This window comes from Cavia porcellus, unplaced genomic scaffold, assembly GCF_034190915.1.
Source record: "Cavia porcellus strain 051 isolate PalLab524CR breed Dunkin Hartley unplaced genomic scaffold, mCavPor4.1 scaffold_25, whole genome shotgun sequence".
Classification (NCBI taxonomy): domain Eukaryota; kingdom Metazoa; phylum Chordata; class Mammalia; order Rodentia; family Caviidae; genus Cavia; species Cavia porcellus.
Window position 1 is genome coordinate 21425356 of NW_026947508.1, and position 12907 is coordinate 21438262.

General features: G+C 38.3%; 1 protein-coding gene across 4 annotated transcripts in view; it reads right to left on the reverse strand.

Annotated features, from left to right (window-relative positions):
* Eya3 (EYA transcriptional coactivator and phosphatase 3) overlaps positions 1-12617 on the reverse strand; it is a 105260-nt gene extending 92643 nt beyond the window's left edge. For 2 of the 4 annotated variants that reach the window (XM_063235881.1, XM_063235878.1), the window contains exon 1: positions 7147-7305. The gene's annotated coding sequence lies outside the window, so the exon portion shown is untranslated. Of the gene's footprint in view, positions 1-7146; positions 7306-7876; positions 7899-12593 lie in introns of those variants that run through there. The other 2 variants (XM_063235879.1, XM_063235880.1) reach the window with 2 other exon arrangements.
* Positions 12618-12907: the final 290 nt, after the last annotated feature.

Genomic DNA, 12907 nt, shown 5'->3' on the forward strand with positions numbered 1-12907 from the left:
TCCTTTCAATAGGTATTATGACACCACTTCACAGATGATAACACTAGGTACAGAGAGTAGTAACTTGCCCGAGGTTATATACCTAGTAAGTCACAAACCTGAGATTCAAGCTCAGGCAGGTTAGCCTCAAAGTCTGAGCTCTCAAACCACTGCTATGTGCCTCAAGATGGAATATCACAAACAATGCAAATGATTTTAAAAGCTGAACAAGCTAACAATGTATGCTACAGTCACCAACATGATTCATAAGCCAAGTAATGGAAAGCTCCTGCAAAGGCAAATTTTCTTCTTTATCCTTTTTCATTCTCATTCTTGGGTCTCCCAAGAGAGTATGAGTGACTACAAGTAAAGGGCTTTAAATAGTGCCTGGCTCATAGTAAGCACTCATTTTAAGTGTTAAGAGGCAGGACTGGTAAAAATATTGTCTATGCCTGCTGACCCTATCTAATAGCTAAAATACGGTGGGAATTGTTGATATCTCTACCATCTTTTCATTTCTGTGATTTCAAGAAGTGATCTGGAACAATAAATAAATACAGTACACCATCACAAACTTTAAAGTGTCCTCAACTGTGTTACTTTCATCTAACCATATACACTGAGCAAACTGCTTCATTCCTCAGTCCTCTTTTCTTGGTCTACAAAGCCCAAAGTAGAACCAGAAGAAAAGTAGGATAAAGCAATGTTTTGGCCAGGTGCCAAAAACAGAAACAATGTTTGTGAAAAGCTACTGAATAAACAAATGTTGTTAAAGGTAAACTAACAAAGTATCCTGAGATAAAAACTCTGTAAAACAGCATTTTCAGCCTCATGATTCTAGATTACTGCAGTTTTAAAAGTCATAGGCCTAGAGACAATAAAGAACAGAAGACAGTAATGATAATCAGGGCAAAAGGGCCTCCTCTCTCAATGGTTCTATATAATTATTTATCTTAAAAACTTTACAGAAGTAGGCTGGGAATTCAGCTCAGTGGCGTAAGTGCCTGCCTGGCAAGCATGAACAAGGTCATGAGTTTGATCCCTCGTACTAAAAAAATTAAGAAAAAAAAAACTTTACAGAATTAGCCAGACATTATGGTACACACCTGTGACTCCAGATTTCAGGTGGCCAAGGTAGGAAGATTAAGTTTGTCAGTCTAGGCCACATAGTGAGTTCAGTGTGGGCCTAAACTACACAATGAGATTTCCTCTCAAAAAACAAAAAGTTTTACAAAGACAAACTGTTTTAAAGAAGAAGTAGGTAATAACAAAGCACGAGGGAAAAAAAAAAAAAAAGAGGTAGGGAAGGGGACAAAAACCATTGCCAAGCAAGGTAAGCTGAGCAAACCTGTAATCCTAGGTACTCAGGAGACTGAGGCAGAAGTATCCCAGACTGGGCAACTCAGAGAGACCCTGTCTCAAAATTAGCTAAGGTTATAGCCTGGCGGCACAGCACTTAACTAGCATGCTAGAGGACCACAAAAACCAAGAACAAACCAAAAAACACACACACAGAGAACATATATACAAACAACATAAAGCAAAGACTTTTAATTTGTCTACCTATTAAATGCTGCCAAATATGAGTGACAGCTATTCTCTTCGGAAAGCTCTAGTTCTCTCAGGAATACTTAGGTGTTACTTCACTACTGTTGTTGCATAACCCAGAGCAAAGGAAGATCTAACTTTTACTTTTAAAAAATGCAAATTTGAAGTTGCATGCTTTATTTTAAATTATCATCACAGATATTTCCTTAATTTGACACCTTTAAGAGAGAAAAATATGCAGAGTGCCCTGACACACACCCATAATCCTAGTACTTAGGGAGGCTAAAATAGGAGAATCACAAGTTCAAGTCTTGTCTGGGTATTTTAGCAAGACCTTGTCTCAAAATAAAAAATAAAGAGGGTAGGGGACTTAGGATGTAACACCCAGTGAGGGCGTGATCAGGGATTCAGTAAACAGCAACACACTATGTGGGTATCTTAATATGTAATAGATCTATGTACTACTTTTTAATCCTTTCTCAGAAGTCTGAAATATTCCAAAAAAAATTCATACACTTACACAATGAGTCTCCGACTTACAGACATTCAAATTGACAATGTTTGTAAGGTGCATTGTATAAGCTTCACAGGTGTACTGTGTAAGACTCATTTTGTTGGGTTAGGAACAAACAATCTGATGTGTGAACATTCTCCGAATGGAACTTGTTTGTAAGCCAAGGACTTAATGTATTTTAGATCTGCAGTCAACAGAGCAAGGTGATCATATTAATAATGAACTAGTAGGAAAAAATTAACATAAAAACTAAACAATAAAGTTCAGTTCCATCTGAGAGCTAGTCATTCTAATTTATACCTGTAACACTGTTGATAACAACAAACTACCAATTTTCCAAAATTCATTAACCCCTACATTATTAAATGTCAAGTGAAAGAAAACTACTGAAATATTCAAAGACAAAACGATTATCAAATTTACATATAAAAGAGAACTGCTTTGAATCAAAAAATAAATGTTAACACTTTAAACACCAAGTAAATCACAACAAAGATTACTCCTTTCTGCTCCATAACAGTATTTTTCCCATCAAGAAGGAAAAAAAAAAAATTCAAGAGAAAAGATGCTATTTTTAAAAAAAGTGGAACCAGGCATAGCTCCAGCTACTTAGGAGGCCAAGGGGAAAAGGTCACTTGAGCTCCTAAATTCAAGACCAGCCTGAGCAATAAAGTAAGACTCTGAGATTCTATGGGGTGGGGATAAGTAATCCCTGCACAATGTCACCTAGTCACATAAATAGCATAAATATGTATTACTGTAATTGGCATAGTAGATGCCCAAACTATATTTGCTGAAATTTATTTATAAAGATGATTGCTATTTTCTGGGGAAAAATAAAATTTACATGATATAAACATTCACCAAACCTGTAGATTAAAGTGCATCTAACACAATTTGTAGTTAAGATCTTTAAGATTTTTTTTTTTTTTTTTTTTAAGACAGGGGAGTTGCTATGCAGTTTAGGCTAGCCTTGAGCTCACTTCATAGCTCAGGCTGGTCTCGAACTGACAATGATCTTCATGCCTTAGCCTCCCAATTGCTGGAATTACAGGCATGCACCACTATGCTAGCTAAGATCTTTAAGATATTAAATGCTGCCTGTTTAAGATTAACCTGTAACTTATTTAAAATAAATCAGTATTATATAAATAACAAAAAATATCTCAATTACCTCTGCATTTCATAATTAACTACACAGCACTTACAGTAAACAGGACTAAACAAAAACATCAAAGAAATCCTCTATTTTTTGCTTTATTTACTGATGTAAAGCACATCATTCTCAATATAGCAGCTTGAATTTTAAGCCATATATTCTGTACAGAAACATGCACTTACATTTTTAAGTGAATCAGAAAATAGAAAGTTCACCCATTTTATTTATTTTTATGGTATCTGGGATCAAACTCATGACCTCGCACTTGCAGGCAAGTGCCACTTGTGCTACTGAACTAAACCCCCAGCTCTGCCTGTTTTATTTTTTTACCTTACTACATACTATTTCACTCTTTGGTATAAAACAAGCAAATTAATATTTTGGAGAAGAAATACTGTATATTTTTAAACATACAGTATGTTTCTATTTGCACTATTTTTTTCTCACTTATAAAAGACGACAGAATCATGAAGCACTTGGGCAGATCACAAAAACCATGATACTGCTAACATATAAATGGTAAGAACATGTGGGATGTATATTTTGTTCCTTAAGTATTTAAAACTGTGCAAGGACAAAAATATGTAAGAAAATGTTGGGGCTGGGGATTTAGCTCAGCGGCATAAGCACCTGCCTTGCAAGTGTGTAGTAGTGAGTTCAATCCCTGGTACCGATAAAAAAGAAAAAGAAAAAAAAAAAGAAAAGAAAATGTACAGCAGTAACAAAGTAAAAAGTAACAACCACAAATAATGAAGCCAAAATAATACAAGAAAACTAGATAGGCAAAAACTAATATGGAAGTCAGAATTGGTGGCACGTACTTGAAATCCTACCATCAGGAAGGCATGAGGTTCCCAAAATCAAGCTTGTCGGTGCAATTTACCAAATTAACGAGAACCACCTCCAAGAGGGAAAAAAAAATCTTTTTTAAAGGGTTGGAAATGTAGCTCTGCACGAAAGCCCTGGGCTCAATCCCCAATATCACAAAAAAAAATAAAATAAAAGCCTAATATGCAGAATTGTGTTTTAAATTGAGCTCTTGGGTTTACAAAATAACACTTTGCCAAACTAAGGTAGAAATTTCTAAGAAAAACAACTTTGAGGACTGAAGATATAGCTCAATGGCAGAACACCTGCCTGGCACACAGGAATCCTGGCTTCAATTCCAGGCAGAGCAAAACAAACCAAAAGCCAACAGTGATTGTCTCTTGGCTTTAGGAGCAAACACACATTAAAATATCTCCAATGATGGGAGAGGCAAGGTGGTAGCTCCCTTGGCAGCCAAGTCAGAGAAATAGGCTTTTCAGTAATCAGAAAGTCTGTCAGTGAATGCTCTGTACAAAGACCAGTAGTGCGAATCCAGCTGCTCCAATGAAAACATAGAATGTTCATTTCATTTAGAGGCTTCTATGCAGAATTTATATAATCGATAAAAATCATTTTTTTTAAAAAGGTGGTTTGTTTCATTTTGTTTTTGAAACCAGAGCCTTTGTGCTGAACAACAGTCCCAGTCTTTTTTATTGTTGTTGTTTGTCTTTTAATTTCTTCATTTCAGACAGGGTCTCCTTGTGTCACTAGTTGTCTAAGTTAGGGTCAAATTTATAGTTTTCTGCCTCAACCTTGCAGAGGCTGCAATTACATGCACATGCTACCATGCTAGACTAGTCAAAATCATTTTAGAAAAACAAAACAAGAAAAAAGAAAAGAAAAAGAAATTTCTAAAATTGTTCAACTTATGTACAAAATAGTTCTCTTTGAAGGTACAACGATTTTGACATGGATTTTAAAATCTGTATTACAAATTTCTGGTCCTAATAGTTTCACTCCTATGATACAAATGTTTGAAACAACTTACTAACTACTATATTGTGCCCTTCAGCCAATGGAACTAAAATTTATTACTCTAATGACTGTATGTGCAGGGCTTCTTTATTTACAAAAATCAGTCATAAATTCTTTAACATACAAAAACAAGTGGTATGTTTAAATATTATGGTTTCCTCCAGCTGTGAACTGTAGAAGTGTATATAAGTTTAGATTTTAACATATTCGAGAAATGTAAAGATCAAAAATGAAACATTAAAAGTTAGACCTGCATCAACCCAAATATGGCTGTATCTATCAAGTTCCCGTGGCTTTCAAAAACTTCCACAAATTTAGAGGCAAGGAGGCAACTGGAATCAGTCATATTCATTGGGGTTACTTTTCAAGATTGGAAAATCACGACACTAGACTGTACAAAAGTTGGTTTTTCCAGTGTAGGTGCTGGGGAGGGAGTACAGATAAACTTTCAAAGGGGCTTTCTTCAGCAGTTAAGCCCTGAAAACTAACCATAGGGTCTTGCTCTGTGGCATCTAACATGGCAACGCTCCAAAGTTCTGGGCTAAAAATAGGTAAAGGGAGCAGCTCACTTTTGGAGTAAGCCAGTCTATGATACATTCTCATATGTGTGAGTGAGAACTCAGCCAAAAGAGAAGATACCAAAACCTGTATATTCTCTGTTCACATTTAAATACTCAACTTTAGAGCACAATTTTAAGATTACAGAAACTGATCTCATACATACATACACACACTAATCTTTGCAATCCAATACATAATAGACATCCATTATAAGCATTAGAAAAATAAACAAAGGATTATCAAGCCCTGAACCTCAAAATACACCTCAGATTGCAAAATTTGGAAAGTGTGACAAGAATCACTCTTAAATCTATCTAATCCTTCCATGTTATAGTTGATTTAAAATTTCCAGAGAAATGTACGAAAGATGACTTCCATCTCAAAATGAGAAAAAGTTTCAGGACTAAGGTGGTAACAGTAAAGGAAAATAAGTTACAAGAATATTCTAACAAAGTACTGCAATGTCTAGCTTATGGAAAACCAGGAAGAAAATAATATGTTAATATGGTAACAATTTTTTAAAAGTATAGGTGGCAAGGATGGGGATACACATCTGCATTCTGCATTCAACTAAAGAAAATTACTTTGAAATTACAATGGTAAACTCATCAGAATATCAGCAATAGACTAAAATTTTTGACAGTAAGCTTATAAACCTGAGGCTAACAGCCTCCCAAGACGCACTGTCCTGGCATGGCAACTGTCCCCTAAGTAAAGCCCAGGCAGCACACAGAGCTGACCATCCCAGAACATTTTTGCCTCAGCTGTGCACATCCATTCTCTTGGGATAGAGAACACAAAACTGACAGAACGTCCTCATGACCTGTCAATTAACAAGACCACACAAGCCCAACCGTGAAGCACCGTATGTGCCTGCCACCTGTTAGCAGCTCTTGAAAGAGCCCCAAAATTGAACTCCAGCGAAGGACTAAAAAGCCTTTGTTGTTCTCTAGTACGGAAGTTACCAGACTCCAAATTAACCCCGCGCCTCAAAGCAAAACTTACTCCGGGCGAGGAAAGTCTCCCCAGACTGGGGCTTTAGCAAAGCCCCCTCTAGCTAAGAAAAGGCACAGCCCCCAGCACAGCGTTAAAGTCATCTACTAGCCCCTAGAGAAAGGAAAGGCCAAAGACGTAGAAAGCTGAAAAACCGAGATCCAAGATCTTTAAAAAGGGCGGTTTCGAAGTGAACGAGAGCATACACAACGAGGAGGTGGGCTGTTCGGGGGTTAAAGAACAGTGAGATTCCCGACTCATGGGGTCAAGGAAGAGACTAAAATGAGGAAAACAGAGAGGCAGTGGGTGAGACGAAGGCAAGAAACGCGGGTTCGAATAGGGAGATGACTATGAGCAAAGAAAGACTAAACTGAGGTGGAACAGGCGAGGCCAATGTGAGGTTAAGGATTAAAGTGAGGGAGAACTGCAGGAACGAGGAACAGGCGAAGTGACCCCCGCCCTTAGGAACCGAGGCAAAATTCTTGACCCAACCCCCTACAGGCTGTAATCGTCCTTCCGCGCTCTGACCCTGTCTGCGTCCGAGACTCACCCAAAGGCTATAGAAGCCCCACAATAAGACAAGCTGACCGGCCCAGAAGCCGAGTAGAACCAACAGAGCGCAGGAAACCGCGGTGTTAGTGTGACCCGGATGCGCATCCCTAGGAACCGGAAGTAAGCAGCAGGGTCACCTCACGATCCACACTTAATTCTACCAGAGGCCTCTGGGCGCATGCGTTATACCTTGTGGGGCGGGATGGTGAGTAGGCCACGCCCACTTCCTCGCCCTGATGAGCCCCGCCCCTAGCCACTCCCGGCTCAGCTCCTTTGAGTTGTGCGACCCGATGAGCTTCTTGTTTCTGTGCTGCTTAGCTACAGTTGTTGTGATAGTTTTCCAAAGATTTTGTTTTGTTTTTAGCAGTACTGGGGATTGAACCCAGAACCTTCATATTCAGCTACATCCTCAACAACTTTTTATTTTTTATTTCGAAGTAAAGACCCGCTAAATTGCCCAGATGGGACTCAAAAGTGGGATCTTTTCGCTTCTGCCTCCCATCAAAGAGGTCTTTTAAACATGTTATTCTTAGCTCCTTAAAAGGATAGTGAAGATAAATGCTAGATGAGGATTTAGAAAAACTAGGGAAGGAAGAATGGGTTGGGAGTGTTGCAGACATTTCGAAGGCAAACTCAAGGTGATGTTTTTTCTCTAAACTTATTTTAGTCCTGATGTTATATCGAGTTTAGAATAAACTCCATGTCAGGCTTGGCATGGTGGTGCATACCTGTACTATCAGCAGTAGGGGGGCTGAGGCAGGAGGACTGCTGCGAGTTCGAGGGCAGCCTGGGCTACGAAGTGAGATCAAGGCCAGCCCGAAGTGCATATTGAAACGCTGTTTCAAAAACACAAATTAAAAAGAATATAAAAGAATTAACATCATGCCATGGACATTGTTTTCAGAAACATTTTCAGTATTTTGTAGGTTTAAACTTACAACCAAAATATGGGCAAGGAGCAAGGTTGAGTTCAGTTTTTAGGGAGACCTAGAGTTTGATCGGAGGACCTAAGAAAAAGAATATAGCGGTGGTGGCACACACCTGTAATCTCAGCCCAGAGGCTGAGGCAGGAGGATCACTGCAAGTGCATTCAATGTCAGCCTGAACTACATAGGTCAAAAAAAAAATCCAAAATCAAAAATGATATTAAATATAAAATTAAATATTTTATCTATAATGAGAAAACAAATCACAGTTTTTAAAAAACTAGCTCATAAGTACCACAAACTAGAAATTCAGGGGAAAACCACTATTTTTATTACTTGTTTGGTAGATCTCTTACTTTTTCCTCGTACATTTCTTGGCTATATATTCTTTGGTCATCTCTTTCTATGATGAAAATCTACTAAGCAATATCATTTACGAAACTATTTATCTCCTTTTTCACACCCCACATCTAATTCATCAGCATAATCTATCAGAGCTGCCTTCAATATTTGACGAGAACCAGATTATTTACCTGTTTTGTTGATATATCTCAGTCAATCTGAATGCTCCAAGTATCCCCATGCACTCCCAGTGTTAATACAGTAGCAGAGAGCTCCTGCTCAATCCTCCAATGAACTATTTTGAAGTAAAAACAAAATCTTTATATTGCCTTTACAAAATCCTCAAGATTTGACACCCTCAAATACAACTAACATCTCCTGTTCCCTGTTTTCTCTCTGCATTTAAGATACGCTGGCCTCTTAGCTCTTCCCCAAAGCTGCAGATAAGCTTAGAATGCTTGTGCCTGCTGCCCGCTCTGTCTGAAATGCATTACCTTAAACACCTGTCATTTATCCTGACACTTGTTTTATATCTTAATTCAAATACTACCACTTTCTCAATGAGATCTACCCTGACACTGTATTTAAAATGGAAACACATAATCCTCCTGCTACTTTCTATTCCAGTACCCACACAACTTTTCTCTACTGATATTCATCCCATCCCATAAGTTGTTTATAAATTTAGTTTAATGTCTCTCCCCACCAGAATGTAAGATCCTTGAGGGTAAAGATGTTTGGTTTGTCCATGAATGTATTTCAGCACCAGAACAGAACCTGAAATGTTGTGGGTTTTTTTTTGTTTGTTTTTTTGTTTTTTTTTTTTACTGGTACCTGGGATCGAACTCATGACTGCCTGCTTGCAAGGCAGGCACTTATACCGCTTTGCTAAATCCCCAGCCCCGAACCTGAAATATTGTAAGGGTCCAATAAATGTTTGTTGAATGAAAAGATAAATTCCTTATTTTGTCTTAAGATAAATTGCTCCTTGGTCTTTTCTTTTTGCTGATATGAAACCATGTGAGCTGAGCCACTGAACCCACAAGAGGGAGCCCAAGAGTAACCAATGTAATATCCCCAGGAAAGTCATTCCTAAGGCCTATGCTTACTGTACATACAAACACAAAATGGGAAAACAGAGCTATAGGAAAGCACAGATTCCTCTCCTGAGCAAAGAGTGCTATACCTCACTAGCGATAATAATTTTTTAAAAACCCTCCAATGTTTTTACAGTCCTTTAAGAAGAAAATCCAAAGAACAAAGGGGCCAGGTATGGTAATGCACACCTATAATCCCAACATTTGGGAGGCTGAGGCAGGAGGATTACTGTCAGTTTGAGGCCAGTTTGGGCCACAAAGTGAGTTCATGGGCAGCCTGAACTGCATATCAAAAGCTTGTCTCAAAAAGAAAGAAAGATGGCAAAGATATGGCTAAGATTTGTTCAAGCTGGATTTTAAGTCCTCTAATATTTCTATTATTTTCTATAGATTTGAATTATTTCATTGAAAATTTAACACAAAAATTATTACTATAGTAGAAAATGTTATAGCTAAAAATTTCTAAACAAAAGCTAAAATGTAAATTAAAGCCAAAACACTTAAGACCAGTTACATGTTATACATACGAATTTCCATGTTATTCACATGTATAAATTATATATTTCCATTTTTAAAACACAGTGAGTATATGGCTCATGTTTTGTAAGTTATCTCTATATAAAGTATATTTACATATACATAAATATTTATATTTATGTATATATACTTCTCTTTTTCTTGCCACCGGGGATCAAACTCATGACCTTGTACTTGTCAGGCAGACACTTGTGCCACTGAACCAACCCCCCAGCCCTATATACTTTTTTTAACACAAGGTCTCACTATGTAGCCCAGGCTGGTCTCAAACTCATAGTGATTCTCCTGCCTCAGCCTCCCAAGTGCTGGGATTACAGCATGTACTGCCTTCCTGGCACAGTTACCAATTTAAACTCTCCTGATTGACATATCTGAAATACAATGATGTGGATTTTTAAAATTTCTATTCCATTTCCTTGGTATATTATCTTCATCCTGTCCATAGCCATATTTTCCACATAAACACTATTATCATTTTTTCCAACAAATTAGTCTCAGTTAACAACATCCAAGATCTCTTGCTTGCTTTGTAGAGAATGCTGCAAACAGGTGCTTTAGGAATAGAAATGCATACTATAAAACAATAACCAGGGGTTAAAACTATAGCTGTGAAAATTCACATGAGAAATAAATAGAATAGGCCAGGGGATTTAGCTCAGCGGCATAAGTGCCTGCCTGGTAAGCGCTAGGTCATGAATTCAATCCCCAGAACCAAATAAATAAATAAATAGAAGATTTCCTGCATCCTTACCAAAATCTGCTTTGTATTTGCCAAGACCCACATTCAGAGAATTATCTATTGCTCTATGACTATTCCAAAATTCAGTGGTTTAAAGCAATAACCACTGTATTGTCTCACATATTTTGATTCAGAAATTTAGGCAGGGCTCACCAGGATGATTGTTCTGTTCCTGCAACATCAGTGAGCTACTTAGTAACAATCTAGCTGGGAGATAGGCTAGTCTGTGGATTCCACCCAGCCTTACTTTTGTGGCTGGCGTTTAAGGGGCAAGTCAAAAGGCTGGGTTCAGCTGGCTCCCCTCTCCATGCAGTCTCAGAAGCTTTCCATATCCCACAAGATAGAGCAGGGTGTTTCACTTTCTTACATGGCAGCTCAGGCTTCCACAGAGACAGATTATAGAAGCTCCCATTCTTTTAAGAGTGGCATGGAAACTGACACTGCATCACTTCCATTCCAGTCTATTGGTTAAAGCAGTCATAGTGTTCGCCTAAACTCAAAGCAGGCAACCCCACCTGGGGTCAAAAGAATGCCAAAGTATTTGTAGCCGTCTTTAGTCCACCACAGAATATATACTCTGAATTTTTTCTTCACAGGGTCATTGTCATAACTTATATTTCTGCCACTTCAATAATCTGATGTTCTCCCGAAAGCTCCCAAAGAAGTGTTCATTTTCGTGACTATCCACTTGTTTATTTAACAACTACTTTGTAACACTATAGGAAGATAGAGTAAAAAAATAAATCAGGTAAAAAAAACCCTTCCTTTGTGGAGCTCATATTCACACCATTCCATAGACAGAAAACATCCTTTCCCATTTCACTCTAGGGAGCATCCTTATACTGCAGAAGTGGGAATGTTTAAAAATGGCATTTCTGATGCCCTGTAGTCCCTGATACACAGGAAGCTGAAGCAAGAGAACTGCTTGAGCCCAGGAGTTCAAGAGCAGCCTGGGCCACACAGCAAGATCTCATCTCAAAACAAGTAAGGTGGCATTTCTTGGTGGACACCGTGGTGCACACCTGTAGTCCCCTCTGAGGCCGAGGTAAGAGCACAACAAATTCAAGTTCAGCCTGGTCAATTTAACAAACCCTTGTGTCACAGTAATAAATGAAGAAAGAGGATGGGGCGGTAGCTCAGTGCAAAAACCTTGGATTCAATCTCCAATTACCTCTTACCCTCACCAAAGGCAATTCTCAGGCTCTCTTGCTAGTAGATTTCGGAATGAGAACTAGATATTGCCAACTGGATGCACCTGCATAAGTGTGCAATGTGCAAATGAGCACAAAGCCATTTTTCCTGCATTTTGGCTATTTCTTCGGGTAAACATAATCATCACTGGAGACACAGAGTTTTCTACAGAAGCATGTCAGTTTCTAGTATCCTTCCAGGAATTCTGACTTTCTCATTGCTGAATCTTACTTGCAGAAGTATGTTTATAAAGTGAGTAATTTTAGAGCTGACTTCCTGATTTGCATCTCTACCTTTTCCAATGATTTTTTTTTTGAGACAGGGTCTCCTTACATAGTTCCAGCTGCCCTTAAACTCACTATGTAACCTAGGCTGGCCTCAAACTTCAGGCAATCCTCAAGTACTGGCATTATAGGAATATGCCATCACACCTAGCCTCCAGTAATTTCATGAGTTTTCAATTTCTTAGACAAATTGCTCCCTTCTTAAAACACCCAAAATAGTTTCTGTTTCCTGAGCTGATATAGTACCTGCCTATGAAGGTAAAATGTTAAAATTAAAATAATTCAATTTATACTTTCTTTGCTTTCTGGAACAACTCTTTCATATTTACCATTTCTGATGGTGATGTTAGACTCTCTTATATGGAAATCTAAGCATCTGATGTTCTTATCTTTAACTTCTCCCAGATAGTCTGTAACAGGTCTGCAGCTCCTCAGGACTGAGTGGACATGAGCAGCTTCCTGGCAATGAGAAAGCCAAGAGAAGAACACTGATTTTCATAGTAGACAGCAAATCTTGGGGGTTGTGGGAAGCTTGGGAAGCAGCAATCCCAGTGTACTCACCGCGGTGTAGGGTCCTAGGGTACCATCTCAGTTTTATCCCTTCAGAGGTAAGACAGGTGGGTGTCTTGCTTGCTATATAGTA